Below are 21328 nucleotides of genomic sequence, written 5' to 3' on the forward strand. Positions count from 1 at the left end.
CCTCCTGTTCTGTTCTCTGTTCTTTCTTTGTCCATCATTTCGCATGGTCACGATCGTTGCATAATTGCACAGTTGCCTAATTGTCAAGAACGCTCAGTCTAGCACTTACCATGCCAGGAGTCTGTCCTAATTCCCATTCTACACCAGAGGCTTCAACCCAAGCAATCATGCACACAAAAGTGATCACTGTTCTTATCTGATCAATCATCCATGCCTCTGTTGTTTTCCCCTCTTGAGAGGAAGTGGGGCGTAAAGTTGACGCACCGCTGCAACAAAACACACCTGTCGATGCAATTATAGCAAGCGCAGCATCGCATAACAAAACCAGATTTACTACCGTTTAGCGACTCAGTCACACTGACAATCATCATGCACCTCTGGGGGATGAGCAGCTTTTTGTATTTGCCATTTCGCAAGGATCCCAACAATTAATTGATCAAAATGGCGAATGTGATAAGGGGTGCACGGAGAAATCCCTCTGCAGCAGAACCCAGATGTGATTCTTGTGGAGACAGTCTTTTAAGGACCTGGAAATCCATCTTGAAAGTGAAGCTTATTAATTATCGATGCGTTTCCTGGTCAAGCAGATGTGTATTTGTGTGCTTTTGTGTGCGGCTCTGGGCAAAGAACGGTCGCCATGGTGATCTTTTAAACCAGGGTCTCTTAAATGACACAAGTGGGTGGTAAAGTCTGCCTATCAGACTTTAGCACAAACACACATTGGCTTTTCTATTACATTCTGTACTCTGCTTTGACACAGTTTAGTAGCACAAGGGATTTCTTGACAAATTCAATACCTAGGAACGCACAAATGGAAGTAATGGAGCAATAATTCAACACAGTAAGGTCTACATGTTCTTAAATATTGTTAATAATTTCTATAAACCCGCAATCCACAGCCTGACTTTCCATGAACCATTGAAAATCTGTGGAGTAAAATAATTGAATAAGTGACTTTTCCTTTCCCTTTTTCACCTCCTCCATCTATAGACAATAAACTATGCTTGGCTCATGTGATCGTTCACTTTTCCTTCGTTTACTGGAGAGGTTGGGGTAACCTGCTGGTGATCCATATCTGAGAGCTATGTATTGCACACTGGATTTATAATTGTGTTTTACAGGAAAAAAAACCCCACAAAAAAACAAGCCAGAAAGGTCTCACTCCAAAACACTCATTATATATATATTTTTTTTTTTTACAAACTCTGTCTGCATTGAAAAAGTTAAAAAGGTTAAAAAAGTAAACTAAGGTATCTCCCATGCTGAAGGTTATTTTGGGCCACTTTGAGACTAATACATTTTAGAAATTATTTCATTGACTAGTCATTATCTCAAGACTACATAGACGATCAAGTGCTTTCCGTTCCATTGGTAGAAGTAAATTCATACATTACTTTAACTGTAGGCTACCAGGTACAATATGTTACCACATAATGATACATCTACTTTATAAAAGATGAAAAATATATTCTTTTTTTTCATAAATCAGGCATTAAAACAAGAGCGCAATCTGAACAGTCACATTGCCTTTTACAGTCAGTAGGTGGACTCAAAAATGTCCTCATCTGATCTGGGAGCTAAGGTCTGTCCTCACAAATATACAGCAGCTTAAGCAGACCACACACAAGCAAACATACACACCCACGCTTGTCCTTGGCAGATGGACACATGTTCCTCCGTGGATGTTTTGAACCATCACTAAAGCTGATCAGCAAAGGGTCATTCATGCACAAAGACAGGCATGCTTAGCTTGAGTGATTTATAGAAATCCGAGCACCGAAATGATGTAAATCTGAGGCTGAGGACAAGTTGTGGGTCCAGTTTTCTGAGGACAGCTGGGTTGAGGAAGGTCAGGTCGGACTTTGGATATCATAGGGAGTTAAAACAGGCAGTGAGAGAAGAGGGTGGTCGTCTTCACCCAAATTCTTAATGGCTAACAGATGGTGTCCCTTACTAGAATGGAGCAAAGGAATAAAACTACCATGATTCACTAAGAAAAAGGCAGAAACACATTTATCCTGCCAGGGAAGAGTCTCATGGGAACCTGAGGAGAGATGACTCTGAGATCATTCAGTTTTAAAAGAAAGGGAGGTTTATTGAAAGAATGGTATTTTATAAGCAAAACCTTCAACACATTGGCACAGCCTCAGAAATCGAATTGCAGCTGTTCAGAAAATGCAACTTGTAATTAGATTTAATCATGATAACGACATTTAAGCTTAAAGTCAACTTGGAAAGAAACCCAAATTAGATGGGCGTGTTCAGGGATAAAATAGATTTTTTTTATTTATTTTTTTTTTTTTTGATCATATTTGGCTTTGATCGCCACCGTCTGTGCAGACTCGTTGGCCAAGTCTATTGAGATTTTGGAACCGTTTCCACATGTGGATCGCTCAGATCTGGGTGTTGACTCATCCTAGATACAAGATAATTGAAAACACAATTCTTGTATGCATTATGAATGATTAATTCATACAGTGATCATATCCCAAGACTTCCCATGTTCAGCTACAAGTGCCAATTTCAAAGCTTTCCTATTTCTTCTCATTTTCATGCATCATTGTGTCTGCAGTGGACGTAAGAAGCCCATTGTAATTCACAAACCCATTAGCGTAGAACACTGTGAACAACTAGCAGTGAAAGAATAGCCTACGGCTGGATTACAACGTTCTTGGAAGTCTGTATTATTAGGCCATTAAGACCAATCGCATTACAGGGGACCCATCTATAGAAAGCTGATAAAGTGTGAAAAGAAAGCGCTCTAAGTCTGGTCTTTACAGGCTTACGGCTAAATGCTATGAGCGTCAAATCACCTCGGATTATTGTTGTTAGCTCTTGGTATTTGACCACTAATCCGAACGGCGCCTCACCTGTAAAATCTCAGACCTTCAGTGGTTATGGCTGTAAACCATCTTTGAGATGGAAAACTGTGGTATTATAAATTCTACCGAGTCCCTGAGAATTAATTTTTGTAATATCTTCAGTTCACGTGATACTTCCTGCCTTTTTGCTTTACGTCCAAAGAATAAAAACCCGATCCCACTGAGGGATATTTTATAGAAGTGGGTTAACAGGACTAGAAATGTTTATTACTATCCCTGTTTCAGCCTGGAGAGACTCACACGGAGAAAAACTGAAATTATAATGTTTTATTGACATGAATTAATTAAAGTTTTGGCGCTCAAACCCCGGCAGAACGTGGGCGGACACTGGTGATGGAGGTCAAAGAGTGGACGGGAGCCTGAAGGAGCTTCCACGAGGGTGGAGTAGAGGCAGAGGAGGGTTGAGCTCGGCTGATGAGCAAATGAAGCCATGGATAGAGGACCATGTAAATGAAGGCTTGTTCGGTGCTTGGCTATGATGAGGCACAGTCCTTCACTGACAGGCTGCGGTAGACATGCAAGATGCACCGAATGGATGATGCAGGTGAGGCTGAAGAGTCTTACAGCTTGACTTTATGCCTATAGGCTTCATTTCATACCTGTAACAATATAGAAGGAAAACTCAAATACAACTTACTTTATAGGATGAAAGTGAAAGAAAAGCATATGCAAGAAGGATGCTACTAAGCTGAGGATGGTTACTCAAAAACTGAAATAATTATTGTAAAAAAATAACACAAACATGGACAAAAATTGATATTTACATACATATATTTATTACCTTTTGTAGGAAGTAAGAAGTATATTTCCATAGGTTTTTGTGGCAATGAAGGAACATCTTGTTGAAGACTTAATGTTAATAGTTTAAAATTTATGATGATTCCTATTCTTTATGTTTGTGGGTTAATACCTGTAATCCCATCTAGATAGCCATGAAAATAATTCTTCTTTTTTTGTCTTTTTTAAACAAACGTTTTCTGAATACTTCTTGAAAAACTCTTAAAAACCACAGCATGTTAGTGTTTAGTGCTAATATTTAATACTTGAATTAAACTATTCATGAATATTTTATTTCCACCAAATCTTTCTGATAGGTAGTTTTTAAAAAAATAAACTTAGAAACTGAGCATTTCCACATACTTCCTATAATCCTTTAAAAGTGATAGAGATTCCTATACAAGATTTTCTTGAGAAAATCTGTGTTTGTCCCGTCAATACAAATAATTTCAAAACTTTCTACGCCGTGTAGTCACAGAGAGGAAATTATCTGCACATCGGTGTGGTTTGAGTCTGTGTTGTGGCTCAGACTCAAACCACTGTCCACGTGCTGCCCTTCAGAGAAGCCTAAGAGTTTGTTATAATAAAGCCAGAGTGAGGGAAGTGCAAGAGCTAATCCAGGAGGATGTGTGCACAGAACTGTAGAGAGTTTAATATATACAGTTACCGTGCAAGGCAGGCCGAGTTCAAGTCAACTGACTTCAGTTTTTTTTAAATTACAACGGCAGCAATCTCAGGGCACTTCTCACTTCTCATATGGAGCAGACAGGCTCTTGGTCCAGTCAGTGCGAAATGTTCTCCAGGTCTTTCCAGCAGCGCCTGGGAGATAAGAGAGATTGGTGGCTTTACAATCATGTTCTTTCAGAAGAGACAAGCAATGTAACAATTGGCACTTTACTGCAGGAAAAAACAAAGCTCAAAAGTGTTTCATCTTGCTTACTCTGCTAAGCTTGATTGTGCAGAGAGGCTTGTTTGTTCTTTCATTATTTTATTTGATCTGATTGTCCGTTGGATGCTGAGGGTCTCAGCAAACACGGAGACTATCTTTTCCCAAGCTTTGGGAGGCTGCAGAGTGGAAGATCCTTTGGGATAGTGTAGAAAAGCTGATAAAACCTTTGGGTTAGGGGTGAGAAGAATTATGTGTAATGCAAAATACAACAAGGTATGCTGTATATGCATTTATTTTTACATCCGCTCTGTGTGGAGGGACTTCCAAAAGCCCAGTTATATACATCATATTCAATGTTTTTCAATGGAGGCAAAAACCTGACTGGACCACCCATGCAACATTTGCTTTTGCAAGAACAAAAGTCAAAGTGCTTCTCCCGAGTCCGAGTGTCTTTTCCAACAAATGGCCATATATGGGCATAAGTGTGATCCACCCAACAACCTTGATGTAATGCAATCAAATGTCTCCTTTTGGAAATGATTAGTCTCTAAGTCACGCGGCTCAGCACTGCATATTCAGTGAACTGGAAATTTTAGTGGAGGTAAAAGTGTTGCAAATTTGAAATGTGATTAAAGAAAAGTCGGTGCGTGATGTGAATACAAACTGATTAAAAAAAAAAAAGACCTTGTAACTGAGAAAAAGCTCTCAAACTAAGCTCTCCTGAGGTTGTTAAACCCCCGAGTTTGCTGATAATAAAACACACATATTGATTTTATCTTATTCTTTTGCAAGTTCGATACGAGACTTTGAGTCCATCACATACTGCAATAACACATGCTGTGTAACTTATATTTTCACATTCTTTTCCTTAGTATTCTCAGTAAACCCCCAACTTAATTACATCCCTTCACGGTGGTATGCAGAGCTCTATTCATGTGCTCTATCAAACACACACACACACACACACAGATGAAACACACACACACACATGCTTAAAATCAAGGTCATGGGTTTAGTCCCTGTAGTTTTGCATCATTTCTCTGCTAGCCTCCTCTCCATCACAGCCACACTGGATTCCCTCACTGCGAATCGCTGCCAGCGAGGTTGCCGGTTTAACTCCCACCATCTGTTTGTCTTGTTTGTCTAAGCAGAAGCAGGTCAGTAAAACAAGCAACGATACACAAAAGGTTAGCTCTGATATTTCTAATTAAAGAACAGGGCACGGTTGACAGGAAAACAGAGAGAGAGAGAGAGGCTTTTAATGCACTGTGGTCTGCTCAGACCAGCCGCTGTAATTATGAGTCGCCTGGGCTCAGCCTGGCACAGCCCCACTTTAACTGTCTATAGGGCCGAGGTGTTAAACCACCCGCGGTGCTCATTAGGAGACATGGGCTAATGAGTGCACCACACACACATGCAACAGCAACACAACGAAACACATTCAAGTCATGTCAGGAGTTCACTGTGCTTTTACTACACTCTGGCAAGCTTAATTTCACACTTCTGCCCTCGGTAACACACACGCGCCTGTGCCCTGATATTATGGGTGTGATTTCAAGTGCCACTATTATGAGTGTGCCTGGAAAAAGCTAATTACAAGTTCATGATTCTAATTATTTCATCTGTTTTACTGCGTAGAAACCACACACTGCAGGAAATGAGCATGAAGCTAGCACTTTTTTTCCCAACAAAAAGAAAAAAGGTAATACAATTATTGAAATGTAGGAAATGTTTGCAGGAGTTTGAAGAAACTGGAGCGATTGAAGAAGTTATAGAGCGGAGGGGGTGACTGAGAGAGCAAAGAGAGGGAATAAGAGAGCTGGATAGTGGGAAAGGGTGAGGTGTGTAACTCGATCCTTACCCCAAGAAAGCCAAATTTATTTTGAGGGGGCAGAAACAGCTCAGGGTTACTATGCAGATTAACAGAAAAAATAAATAAATACAAGTACACTGTTGAGTAGGGCTGCAGTCAATAGGCAAGGTGTGGTTTGAGATTCTTACTGTATAATAACCGTAAATAAATTACCATGATTTTATGGTTATAAAAATTTACAATAATGTGTAAATTCATCTATTTAAAAGTTTTTACTACAGAATATGAAAAAAAAACTAAACATATCTACCATGTTGACCTTCACTGTCACCCCAAAAACACGTTCATGCAATTCAGTGGGTCCATGAAGAAACCAGTGTGTGCGTGACACTTAAGGGGTTAATAGGACACCTGTGTTATTTTAAACTAAAAATAATTCAGCTCAGTTTTGTTGTAATCAAAGAAAAAGCAAAGCAGTCTTCTATTAGCCAGTTATGTGATGGTGCACAGCAACATGGGGAAAGTATTTCTGTCTTAGCTTGGCTTCATACAGACAGACAAAACAATAGTGGTTTTGAAACTATAACCTTCATATCAAGAGCTAGCCCAAGTAATTTGGCAATATATTTAGGTAATAAAAATGAGACAAAAGGAGCCATGAACAAATTTTGACAGTAGGCCAGCTTCTTGTCTTAAAAACACATTACATTGGCAAAGTAAGGGAAAACTAGGACAGGTCAGAGGTAGCGACCCAATTATTGATATTGAGTACAGTGAAACACTGTCGAGAAAGCCTAAATCAAAAATGAGAACTGATGTAAGTAAAAGGAGTTTAACTTGATGATGTCAGTGGAAAACACCATGTTGGTGAGGTCATAACTTCCTGGGTCTCGGGGGCTTGGGTGGCTTGTTTCAGAGTTTTAGGTGGGCTCCAAGGGCGTTTAGATTAAAGGCTTCCACGTTCCCGCTGGCTCTGAAGATGTTTTATGACTGCCACTGTTGACTTTTCTGGGTTATATGACGAAATGTGGACTAAATGAGACCAGCATCTCTCAGCTTGTCTGTCTGACCCAGTAAAGGATAGACCAGATTAAAACACATACACACATGTTGCTCGTTCAACTTGTCAGCCTTTGTCCAAACGGATTGCCTTGACCCATATCCAACCGTCCGTACTGTATCAGACAGTTAACAGTAGGCTAAGCCCTACTTATGCATATCATTGCACCTCGGGATGCTTACCAGATCTTGTTCCACTACCATAAGCACACCGTTCACACAGAAAATAAAAGCTGTACGTTTGTTTGTGAGCTAGGTTGAATGAACAACCTGTGAATGAACAAATTGTATTTGGGTCACTTTCCGCTTTGATCCCAGTGCCCTTAATGAAGGGTCCAGTCCATGGGAGTCTCAACAAAAAGGACGAGTTATTAGAGTCAAACCTGGATTGGCCTCTTACAGTCCCTGAAGTCAGGAGGATCAGACAGATTCAGACTGACTGAATTTAATTGACAGACGCAGACGGTACATACTGAGTCAGATACCAAGAAAATAGTTGTTCTTTCTAGTTTCTGTCAAGCTGAGAATCCAGCAGATGAAAGGGGAGGAAGGGTTCTTCAGAAGGAGAAAGATGGGTTTAGGAACAGGAACATGGGGCGCAAGCAGGGGGGGGTGCAGACTGTAATTACGGCCTTCGTTAATGGGTAGTAAGCCTGAGAATATCAATCAGCCGCGACCGAACAAGTGAAATCTTGGTGAAATATCCACCTATCCTGGGAAGGATGGATGTTCCTCCCCAGGATGGATAAATAGACAGGTAGAGATCTACTTATACACTCAGATCACAAAATGGAATGATTCTTACTACTGGGTTGACAAGAACACAATGAGAGTTCAATTATTTTGGGAAGACTTAAAATCCCATTTTATTTTATTGACAGAGATTGAAGGCTTAAAGAATCAGTGCAAAACATTCCAGTCCCATTTTGACCAGGTCTCTACATAGACGTTTTTATGGTGGCCTATTTCCAAGATGATCTAACACAAGTTTAATACACCTCAAATCATATTTTAATGTCCTTTTATAGTGTAAAGAGACACTGAGGTTTAAAATGCAATCAATGTGTTTTAGACATTTAGATGCATACATGTAGTCCAGATTCCACCTTCAGTTTTCTTAGCAGTAGTTACCCACTTAGGACGATGCACTGTAATGTTGTCTGTCACAGCTAATGAACTGATTACCCCAACTGTATTCACATATGAGATTAGTGATGTGTGGATGTAATTAGCGTTGGCGACCACTCCACTGGACATTATCGTTAACGCTGTAAAAGATCAACATTCAGAAGTTCTTCCTTTCTCACATCGAAATAAGAGTTTCAAACATGGATACAGTAAGGTGTATGTAAAAAGCACCACTCTGTCATAATTACACCCCTGAAGATAAGACCAGGAAATAAAAAAGACAAGACAACTCTCTCCCCAGTGACACACTTCGGCTGAGGCATCCTAACACATTCCCCTACACCCAGAAGGGATCTATAGTAACTCAAGAACGTTTTACATCTGCTTTCATTTATTTGTTATAAACTCCCCTGGTAAAATGCCATTTTTTTCCCGTATTTTTGTTCCTTTTTTATATCCTGTCCAGGTAAACTAAATAACAAAGTGTTTTGAAAACAATCTGCAGCAACCCAGAAACATAACTGTTCATATATTGTTCATGTTAACACTTTATTATTAAAGCACCATTTGATTCAAATTCGGCATGTAATCGTCTTTGGTTGGAGTCCTCGTCATGACGTTGTAAAATTTATCCGTTCTACTTTCCAAAGGTTCTTCCCATAGCCGTCTTGAAGAGACCTCATAGATTCTCTCTCAAAGTTAGTTCTGATCTCTGGGTCATTCCAATAACTCTAGCCCTTTATTTTATCAAGTTAGTCATGAATTTAGATATATGCTTAGATTAAATGTGATACAAAAATAAAACAAAAACCCCTGAAATGCCTCCTCATCTTCTCCTTTGTAGCCGACTCCTGAAAGTTTTGGATTCAAAACTGACCTGTATTTGCAAATATCAACACTTGCATTCTGTTCCACAAAAACTCCAGCTCCATCTGAAGAAAATTAATCCCAGAACAAGATGCCAACATATTTCACTATAGGTGTGGTTATTTGTTGGTGATGCTGCTTTTTCTCTTTTCTTTTTTCACCAAACATACCTTTTGGAGCTATGGCCTAGAACTGCCAGCTTAGTTTCAGGTACATTCTCCCACAAAGTTTGGGGAAATTTTTGTGAGGTCTGGTTGGTTTCTTTCTGCTTAGCAACCACAACCCTAATCATAACCAATGAGTTATGCAGGAGATTACTGTCACATGTACAACACGAATGTTAGTTGGAAATTCCTGCAGCAATCTCTACTGTTGCTGAAGTTTCTCTATTGTCCTTTCAATTATTTTGGAGAAATAAATAGTTTTGTAAAGTCCCATGCTTTTGTGGGTTCTACGTAATAAATGGAGTACTGTTGAACATTTATATAGCCTTCTAATGACTGAGGTTTTTGTATAATGAGACCCATGATATGCTTTCTGCAAACTATGGCTGCAGCTCAAGAAAACAAATGGGTGAAAATCTAGAAAGTCAAACAAGGACATAACTTTTTCAGCAAACTGAAGACTGATGGTTGAAAGTAATTCAGGATGTGCTTTGTCCAAGATGGTGCACGGTTCTGTAAATGCCACATTAAACGTGTAAATTAATTATCATGGTCTCATTTTGTCTTTCAGTACAACTAGACAGACCAGCATTCATTTTACTGCAGTCGAGACCCTGATCTGCGTCTCCATCTCCCATTTTGACCCACAATCGCTCACAAACAACATTCTGAGATACTTCTGTTTCTTTTCTCGAGCAAAATCCAATATGAAACTGGCGATACTTTCTCATAGTACTAACTGTTGTTACACAACCACTCTTCTAAAAGAGGTCAAAAGTGCTATTTTGATGATGAAAGAAATCGAGCCTTGAACATGACAAATCGCTCGCACAATGCTAATGTTACGTGATATTTTCACCGTTGCCGCGATTAGTCACTAGAACTAGTGTACGTGCATTTGATCATGTCAAACTGTATTCCCTTGCAAAGGTGTGCGAGTGTGCACTTTTCACTAGAGCAGATAAGGATATTGTGAAGAGAGAGTTGTAAAATAATAACCTGGCAACGTCTTGTAACTGTTATCATGCACTGATAAAACTTTTATTACATAAGTGTTTGTGCAAAGTCCAACTGTGTTTCTGAAGGAGAGACTGTGAAAGCCGGGTTATTTTGGCCGAACAATAAGAAACACGAAACTCGGCTCTGAAACCTTCCTTTCTGTGGAACTGTAGAATAAATTAAACTCCCACTGAGACAGGCACAGCGATGCTCTCTAGGCTCTCACAGGACGTATTGTGCCAGCATCAAACCACTATTGTCTCTGTTTGTGTATTGGATGTGCATTTTGCATTGTGCGTCGTGGTGTGGAAGGAGTCTGTTAGTGTACATAGGGCTGTAAATTAATGCACACATGGATTATGGTACTTATAAATTCTCAGAGCTCACAAAGAGTCAGTGGACTTTGGAAACACAAGAACCTCCCTGTGGAACTTTGTCTCATCACATATTAAACAAGGTGACATCATGAGTGCCGGTAAGGTGGACCACTGATACTACCTGATACTACACTATATGCTTCACCAGAAACACTACTCGTGTTTACATCACCATTCACTACGTGTTCCCCAACATGACTCAACCGCAAAGGTGCTACATTGTCCTCTGCTGCTTGATGTTGGGATGTGCTCAGCAATATTCCTGGCAGTGCAATCTGAAACCCCCTGCTTTTGAGATATAGTCTCTAATGCATGATTAGTGATTGCTCTCTGCCGTGCGTAATTGCCAGCGTGCCTCTTCTTGTTTGTTTAAACAGGGTTACGGTAAGTTTGATTTGTTTTCAGGAGACAAGTAGATTTAGAAGAGCAAACAGGGACATTGAGAGGAAAGGTGAAGCAACATCAGCTCAGAGTTGTAATTTTTCCGCCTGCCACAGAAGAACACAATGAGGCCTCTGCTTTTTAAGCTCAGAAATGCTGTTGATTATCTGCAGATAATATGCTTCACCACCAGGGTGCCGGAGTGCAGGTGAGCTCAAGCACTCAGGGAACAAATGTGTCATTTATCTACTGCACATGCAGCAAGGTTTTATTACTTATTTGTTGTGTTATGCTTGTCTGTAGGTTCTCCTATTGAGATTAATTTAGTGATTAGGAGTACTGCACGTTCTCCCCCTTCCACACATTGCATTAAATTCGTTGACTGCACAACAGATACTCACTAATAACTGACACATATCTATTGGATGTTAGAAAAGCTACTTGGCATAGACAGAAGGAATTTGATAAGTTCTTTGGTTGATTGTTTTGCTTTTTTATCCAAATATGCATTTGGATAAAAAAAAGCTTTGTTTTTTTTTTTTTTTACCCAAATGCCAATTTGGGTAAAAATTGGCATTTTTGGCATCTTACATTCTTTGTTGTAAGACATTCTTGTCTTACAACAAAGACAAGAATGTCTTTGTTGTAACATTCTTGTTACAACAACAAAGAATGTTGTTACAACATTCTTTGTTGTAACAAAAATGTTACAACAAATAAACAAGTCCAACTTTTCACTGACTGGTACATTAGTAGAGGACTTCCTGAAAACATTTCTCAAGGCGCCTATCCAGAGATCAAGAGTCAAAAATGTATCAGCTCCGGCCTTCAAAGCCCATAAGAAATCAGGAAATTTGTGACTTATCATGTGAGGACTACCACTGCAGCAATCACAAATCAAAACAACTGACAAAATAGTTTTAAAATCAAGTGATATTTCACAAGTACAATTGGTGAAAAGTTGGTGATTGTTAACTTCTTACACATGGCCCATGGGAGGGAACTGCAGCCAATGATGCCCTGGACTGCATGTTAGGCCTTAAAAGGGCCAAGGAGGAAAAAGACCAGAGAAACATCCATGCTCATACCTGAAGGTAATTTAGAGCCCCTGGCTAATCTTACATGCAAGTTTTTTTTTTCACTGTGGGAGGATTGTGAAGTACCTGGAGAAAACCCACACATAGAAAAATCGTCTACACACAGAAAAGGCCGTGACTTAAAGTGTTGACCTTCTAGCTGTGAGGGAACACAGCAGACAAGCTGATCAGCCTTTGCTTCATACTTGATTTATTTTTTTGTAAAATGAAGAAGCTCTGGTAGCTTTCGATTGTACTTAACTTATTTCGACTGGGTAGCTCCTTTCTGTTTGCCACGCTATGCGAGTCTCACCTCCTTTGCGATGCTCCATGCGACAACAAACCCTGACTGTCATATTTGATCTAAGGAAGGATTGCAGCTACGTTCTCCAGAAATAAGCCCATCTAAGTAGATCTGTAGGAGTTTTATCCATTTCCAATGCATTGGTGTCGTCCTCATACAGTAAAAGCATCGGTGCTGGCTAACATGAGTCATCTGTTACTCCCAGTTCTCCTCGTATGACCTCCTCCTGTCTATATCTCACACATGATCTCAGTCACATGCTCTTCAAAATCCAGGAGAACAAAATCCATCTGGGTGCTGGAGAACTTTGATTCCTGTGTGTTTTCCTCATGTTACCTGTTCACTATCTGCCAATGAGTCACAAAATAGATGATGATGATTTCAACTTTTTGTCTTTGGAGCTCGGTGAAGTCATTTTGACTGAGCATCACACCTTACTGTGTACATCAATATGAGGAAATTGAATAACTGGATATTGAATAAAGAGGAGTGATGACAAAACTTAAACAATGTCCAGCAGATGAACAGTATCTGAAAGGTATGTCATTACAGAATATGAAAAATAAAAAGACAAGTACAGGCCTGACCGAAGAACCAACGATTAAATTTATGAATAGACTCTTTGCTGAGTTCTTTGAGAGAACAGTGGTACAATCCTTGAGTTTCGGGACCTGTGAATGATCCATAGATCAGAGGTACGGTGCCTTGCAAAAAGTATTCATACCCCCTGATTTTTTGCACAGTTTTTTTTTTTCTATTGCTACAAATATACTTTCATATATTCTGGGGGGATTTCATGCGATAGGAAGTGGATTTGAATATTACATCAGACCAATAATAATACATTTACAATACAGAAATGTAGGCTAAACAGAAAGTATTTCCAACTTACATGTTGCTGTTTTCACAAGGCAATCTAAAAAAAACACTCCTCATGAGATCCACATGTTACTTCACTGAATATAACTGCATAAGGTACTCAGAGATGACTAGGCACAATGCCTCAAGTTTATGATGTTTTGCAAGCTGCTGTTTTTAGAATTAAGCATGCAACGCTTTTACCCAGGCTGTCTGAATTTGTGAACTGTAGCAATGCTGGTTGCAAGTTTCTTCCTGCATTTGCAGAGTTAACACAGGTTTTTTTGAGTGTTTGTTAAATACCTTAAGGCTATTATTTTTACTGTTCTTGCCTCGGTTTTTATTTAATTTTATTGGTCTGGATATAATCGACAACTAGTGTGATCCAGCTCTCAGTTTTAGCTCAGAAAAGATCAAAGATTCTTCTCTGCTCCTCCGTGTGACTGGAATCGTTTCATGTGGCCATCAATTAGACGATTTCCGTTAGGTTTCCTTGTTGCACAGAGCTCCCTGTGAGAGTGTCAAAAACCTGTTTGTTTCTGCCTGGTGATGGATCTAAAAACAATTCTGTTTTTGTCCAAAGGGAAACAATTAGAGCAGTGTGTGCCTGGCTTGGTGGGTGTATGTGCCATCGTGGGAAGAGAGGGCTTTCAAGGCCATCTCTGAACAAACTTGTTAACTGACCATTTGTTAGCCCTGAGACAGGTCCAAACAAAACCCAAAGAAAAGAGAAAAATAGAAGGAATTTGGGGATTAATGAAGGAGAAGAGAGAGAATTGAATTTGTGGCAGAGGGAGAGAGAACGTTTGTTCAGGCTTAATGATTATGTAACATTTGCTAATCGTCTCGGTCAATCTGAAAATCCCTCTCTTTTGAGTCAGCCATGGCAGTAGGTGCGGAAACACCCACAGATCGGATTCCGGGTTCACAATAAATGCGACGTTTGTTTTCGACGTTAAAAGTCGTACGAATGAAAAAAAAAAAAAAAAGACGAGCCAAAGTTCAAACACGGTCAATTTTTAGTTACTTTCTCATTATGGAAATCCTCCTACCTTGGTGTCATCTTGCACAAACCTTTTGTGGGATTTCATACTTCAGCACCATAATGGGACTGTTAGACCTAAAATGGGTTTAGGATCATTAATGAGCTTTGGCGCACTTAACAGACAGAAGTTCTGTTTGATTTGGTCTGTTTTTTTCTTTTCCAATAAATGCTGAAGCATGCCTAAATAAGATTAAGATCCCGGTGTGGCACAAATAAAATTGCCAGAACATGCATAGTCTTCTTTGCAAATTTTGGAGGTTTTCAGCAGCCTATGAAAACCACAGCATGGTAATCATTATGTGTAATAGGTCACGGAGGGTTATGAGCACACACAGAACTCATGTACCAATTTTGTGATTCTTGACAGTTGCAGTATCAGGATATCTGAGTCTTTGGTGGAATATGTGGGGTCGGGGTGTGGCCCCCCACATGCACAAGCAAAAGTAGCCAAATGCCCATCACACATGTCTCATTGGCAGCTCTCCAGTTAAGTTTTAGCAGTGCATGTGGTTCTCCAGTTGCTGTGAAGGTAATTTACCCGTATCCAAAGTATGGTCTTCAAGTGCCAATATGCCAATATATCGAAACCAGAAGTTTGCAAGGCCAGAAAACTTTGAAAGAATTTTGAAAGATTTTTTTGGACACATTTTCTTTCCAAAAAAGAAGAAAGAAAAAAGAAAATGTCTAATCATCTTTATTAACATACAACATACAATTCTATTCACTTGTTTTATTTTACTTTGACTTCATCACTTCTCAAAACCATTATGAAAGAGGCAAGACTTAATACAGCAGGCTAAACCTTGAAAGTGAATGACTTTTTTCTATAATTTTGAGACTCTGATCTTGTCTGACTAATGCGAAAGACTCAACGAGAACAAGGCCAGGTTTTTCATGAGAAGCCTTCCTTACTTTTTTTTTTTTTGTGGGAAGGTAAAACTGAACATTTCTGATCTGTTCTTTATGCATTGATATATTCTGGTAAATCACAAATGAGTAATAAAACCATGCACATTCCCCGTAGACCCAGTTTTGTTTATTTGTTGGTTATCAAGGCTTTTTAATCGCCCTCCAAACAATTCTAAACATGAGAGCGCTGTAATTAATGAATGGGAATAATGACGATCTAAAAGGCTGAAAGGCATGACACCAAATACAGACACAAGCTGGGACATTACATGAAAACAAAGCAGCATGCAGAGATGGGCAACCTATAACAGCAATTCAGGTAAAAAGCAACTTTCTAAGCAAACCTCAGTGTGAAGACAAACAAACATTTGAAGTCATGGGAAGGAAAGCGTACTACATGATGCAGCTATAATCTCAAAGCTAATGGAAACATGAAACCGTTCCAGATGAAGCAAGCCAAAACTTGTGATGTGGGCTTTAAGATAAAAAATAAATAAATCAATCAATTGGTGCACTTGAGCATTACTGCATAGTGTGTCATAAAGAATCATTTGTGGATACAGAAGCTGATTACAAACAGCCCAGAGTTCAATGTTTTTATGTTCATTAAATTCAGTCACATTCCTTCAAAGCATCCTTGTTCAATAATTATTTCTCATATATATATATATATATATATATATATATATATATGTGTGTGTGTGTGTGTACTTGTTATTCCTGCAACAACACATGTTTGACTCCTGTGATTGAAAATGGCCTTGTTTTGCACCTGTTTTTGTGAGATGTAAGATCAAATTTTAAGAATGTATTGGTCAAAAAGAGTTTGTTCAAAAAAAAAATTAAACCTGCTTGATCATGATGAGACAACAACAAATCTCAAAATAAAATAAAATCTTAACATGCCCTCATTTCATCTGTGTACTTCTGTCAGTCCTTGAGTTATTGTGTGTGTTTTGTGTTTTCCATGGCTGCTTTTTTTTTCTTATTTCTTCCTACTTTCAAGTGGAGCTGATCACTTACAGGTTGTGCAGCTCTCGCACCTGCATGTCATCAACTAATCAAACCACGGCATAAAAAGACAGCAGGGACGCCAATTGGTGCCAGATTCTATTTCTTGTTTGAAGAAATACAAGCCCTCCTTGATGCCGTGTGTCTATTTTATCCAGGAGTTTTGTGTCTTTGTTTAGTAGTTCTCTAGAATGATGCATTTATATGAAACATTTACATAGCACAAAGAGCAGCATAGCTCAAAAAGGCAATATGACAACATAACAAGAGTCAAAATTATGACATGCAATGTCCTGGTTACAAAATAACCATTATAGGCAAAAAATAACCATAGCTTTTGTTTATAACAGTTGTATCTTAAAGTTGTATTTGGCACAGATATCTATTTACTGTGGGTGCTCAATTGTAAACATTACAGTTATGAGATACAAGAGCAGCCAAAATTCATGATTACAATTATCAAGTGATTCTGGCGTCTAAATACATGGCTCTAAAATTTGATTTTCCTTACTTTTGCACACATCTGGCTATTATAGTATACAAAGTGTCTTGTGGTCATTTCCTAAAAAGAACATAATGTGTAAAATTTTTACCTGTTAGGTGCCGGTAATAAACTTAGCTTTGTGCATGTTTTACATTGCGATTGATCGAGTAGGACGGTCAAAAACTAACAACATCATTCCAGATGGAAGAGTGAGTGGATCCAAATATAATGCGGTCAAAAACCATTTTGTGTTTCTACAAAGGACACAACAACTCCCACGTCCTTCCATCTCAGGACTCTTGCTGTCTGTCATCGTTGCTGTTACTGCTGAGATCTGCACCTGGACGTGAACGGCTCTGTGAAAGATGTCGCAGGAAATCATCATGAATAGACGTGGAGTGCTGGAAATGAGGTTGCCACGCAGCGCTTTAACCGAGAGGCGATGAATAAAGAAGCAGCGAAGGAAACGGGACACAATGTTGTGTTTTAAGCAGGGGATTAACAATAAACTATTTTTGGCCACATTTTTGTTCTGTCAGCCTATGAGAAAAGGGAAGAGCACATGAACAGACATTTTCCAGTGTAAGACGCCACCTCGGAGACAGCGTGTCCAGATGTTCTCAGATTATTTCTCCATCATCCATCATCCCTCCCTCCCCCTTCTGTGACGTCCCACTGACTTAGTGCTGCTGATATGTGTAATCCCCTCTTTTATCTCCTTTTTCGCTTCCACCCATAGCCACGTCCTCATGTATTTGTCTGTCCATCACTCATTTGCTTTTAATCTTTTCTCTAATTCAAGTTTTATTTTTGGACATGTCTTGTATAACCCCTTTCGAGATGGGCCTATAAACCAGAGAGGGAGAGTACAGTTAAGCTTCGATAAACAAATGTGTGTTTGTGCAGTTAATGTGAAATCATATGAATGATGATATTTAAAAAATAAAAAAAAACACTTGTGCTTGAGATGAATTTAACAAAAAAACTAAAAGATTAAGTAATGTATTAAACAAATGGTAAAATGCAAATTCCGGTGAGGAATAAATTAGGACACTTATTCCCATTTTGGTCAAAATCACAAGAGGCTGGAAGTCTCCAAAAAAACCTTAAAACGACCTCATGAGACATACAGCAGATTATTTCTACTATTAATACAAGACTGCATGACTGTGAAAACAGACGGCAGATTTTCAAGTGTGAACTTTTTAAAATTGTAGTATTGGGACACCAGAACAGAGGATATTGTTGGCATGCAGGTAAAGAACTGAACTCTGTAAGATAATAAATATAAATAGGTATAAAACATAAGATCAGGGGATCTCATAAGCTGTCGGAATCCAATGTTTGGTGACATTTTTTGATTCTTGTAAACGTTTTTCAGCTGTAATGAAGTCACTTATCACAGAAAAAAAAAATTACACACCGACATGTGACCCTTTCTTGACAAAGAACTGAATTTTTAATACCTTTTACTTTTTCCGTTACTGTACTTGGATTAAGTAGATTACGTACGGTGTTATGTGTCCACTGCTGTTTGTGCATACGAGCGTGTTCCTCTTTTTACTGGAGTGCTCTTCCAAATATGATCATCCTGAGCAAAGACCCGGAGAACATCGGATCAAATCGTCTCTAATGCATTACGTCACTCCTACACATAGTCATTTTTATCACAAACAACCCTAAACGTGGGGTTTTAGGTGATCCCGAGTTTTAGATCAAAACCAGGATTAAACCCATAGCGTTATATATGCTCATTGACGAAAATGTTGAAGAATCAAGTTTAGTGCCCATAAGGAATGGGTTGATTTGGACATATTTTGTTCGGCATGCATACCCCAGACGAGTGTGTAGATCTGAACAAGCCCCAGAGATTATATAACGATGATAATCATAATGGTGACAATAAAACATGTATTTATAAAGCACTTTACGGGGTGCTTAATTATGCTTTACATAATAACCTAGCATGAAATATGATGCAAAAATTTAAACAAAGAATACATAATACAAAGCTGGGTTAAATGTTAGTCTTTGAAAGTAGGAGATTTAAATGGGGACGATTCTAAACACAAATATTCCAGTCAGCAGTTTTATCTGTCTAAATCTAGTCTGTTTTACTTATTTGTTCTCTTTGTGACATGTTTACACTTTTATTGAATCCTAGTGAAAAAGATGTCTTGCTATAGTAATACTTCTGTTCACTAAATAACAGATACCTTTATAAGAAAACGGGACAATATAGTTTCCATCTGATTGAGAAATCTTTAATTGTATATAAATCCAGAGAATCTCTGGGTTAAACTGGGCTGATGAACGCAGGGAACTTGCTTTTCACATGTACTCCCTTTTTTGGCAACCATAGTTTACTGCAGAACAATGACTGAAAGTTTGGCTTTCTCTAAACGACACCAATTCATTTAAACAGCTTTTATATTCAAGTTTTGTTTTTTCTGGTCATAAAATGTTGGGTTCTCATCCAGCCTGAATGAATGGCCCTCTTGGGGATGTCAAAGGTTAATAATTAGATATTCCACTCAGATTGGCTAAAAAAAAAAGTGAAGTATTGACTAATAAAATGTTTCCGTTTTATTTTTCAAGAAATGTGGCATCAGTGATTTTTAATTATTTCTCAACATGAGATGTTTTTCCTTCACTGAATAAATGTATTCAAATGAAAAGTTGGATTTTTCTAAACTCGTCAGCATGAAACTATGTCACTGCAGGAAATGATCACTTAATTTTATTCTTTAATCCTTTTAATTAATGTATATTTTCAAAATGTTTCAGGCCTTTTGAAAATGTTAAAGATAAAATCATTTGAACCTTGAAATCATTCTTATATGGACACAAATATCATACAAAACACATTACGAATGAAATGACAAACATTGATTCTAATAAAGGTAATTTTTGACCCATTTATGGATCAATTGTGCATATAAGGGTTATCTGCTCACCTTAAAAGGGTCGACAAGTTTGGATGGCACAAAAAAAATAAAGCTGTGAAAACTTACGGCATAACTCGAAGAGCTCACAAGACACGATGTGCTTTGTTTTCCTCCTGGCCCAAAGCCCCAGGTCCTCACCATCTGAGGAGAAGAAACGAGCTTTTTTTAGGATGTCAGTTACACTGAGGGTGTGAGCAGCACTGGTACAGTGTCTCTGTAACGTGTTCGGGCACAAATACTCTGGTTTTTGCCTCATGAAAGGGAACTGTTGTTTATTTTTTTTTTCTGATTACACACTGATGAATCTAGAACACACAGCGGAAAGCAACGCACGCCACAGCATTTTTCAACATCGCAGCTCGCGGTTACAGATGACAGACAAAAAGTACACAACTGTGATTGTTGAGAAACAAATGACTTTTTAATGAGCAAACATTGTGTGAGACTTACAGCGAAATGAGCATTGGCACAGTTTAAGACCTGCCCTGACTGCAGTGGATCAGTGCAGTGATTACATTGGACAGATTGAAATATTAGATAACATAACTTTGAATTAGATAACACTCAACGGTGTCATGCGGGTCATTAAAAAACATATTTTTTTCCTACAAAATGATGCCTCTAATACACTTGACCTCAGGGTCACTGGACTCAGATTGCAGTCCACTGTTTTAATGGGACATCACCGATATTAACCGAAATGACTCAATCCACATTACGAAACTCCCCATTTGAAAGCATCAGCTTATACATAGATTTGTCACAGTAATAGCCATAATTGTGTTATACAATTGTCATCATAATACCCAAGTTTTCATTGTCATCATGAAAACAGTTGGTGTGTGTCGGGCATCTGGTGGATGCCAGGGACCGGGGTCAGGCCGGATGAGGGCATGTCATGGCGGAGCAAAGGAAAAAGTCAATGGATTAGGTTATGAAACCAGAGCAAATAATGAGCAGGAAGTTTGAAATGAAATCTCATTTTGAAGAAAGAACTTGCATCAGCTTATTTGTGCAGATTAATAGAATAATGTTGACATTACCAAAAAGAAACGAAATACAAAAGCATGAAGGCTTAAACCGGTTTGTATTAGTTTTTTTGTTTTTTTTGTTTTTTTTTTTTATTTTTTCCCTTTTGGCTTTTTTTTTCAACTTTTTTTTTTCTGGATATTCTGTACAAACTGTTCAGATTTTAGGATAAAGATAAACCTAAAATCCTACTTGGAATTTTAATTTTAGACTCAAACAGGTTACTTGAGGTAAATTACCCACATAAAAAAAATAAATAGAAGTTTAGGACATAAGAACAACGCTGGAAAAAAAAAAAAAAAAGCTAAAGGAAAAAAAAAAAAAAAAA

The 21328-nt window shown here is 38.5% G+C and overlaps 2 long non-coding RNA genes across 2 annotated transcripts; one reads left to right on the forward strand and one right to left on the reverse strand.

Moving 5' to 3' along the window:
* Window positions 1–2152: 2152 nt before the first annotated feature.
* Window positions 2153–20702, reverse strand: LOC107836700 (uncharacterized). Its single transcript, XR_001662642.1, has 3 exons — window positions 20038–20702; window positions 4327–4478; window positions 2153–3481 (listed from the first exon to the last, which is right to left on the reverse strand). It is a non-coding gene; the product is annotated as an uncharacterized LOC107836700 (long non-coding RNA).
* On the forward strand, window positions 16402–17544 carry LOC107836702 (uncharacterized). The gene is made up of 2 exons (XR_001662644.1): window positions 16402–16678; window positions 17318–17544. It is a non-coding gene; the product is annotated as an uncharacterized LOC107836702 (long non-coding RNA).
* Window positions 20703–21328: the final 626 nt, after the last annotated feature.

The sequence above is a fragment of the Poecilia formosa genome, unplaced genomic scaffold, assembly GCF_000485575.1.
Source record: "Poecilia formosa unplaced genomic scaffold, Poecilia_formosa-5.1.2 Scaffold77, whole genome shotgun sequence".
NCBI classification, from domain to species: Eukaryota; Metazoa; Chordata; class Actinopteri; order Cyprinodontiformes; family Poeciliidae; genus Poecilia; species Poecilia formosa.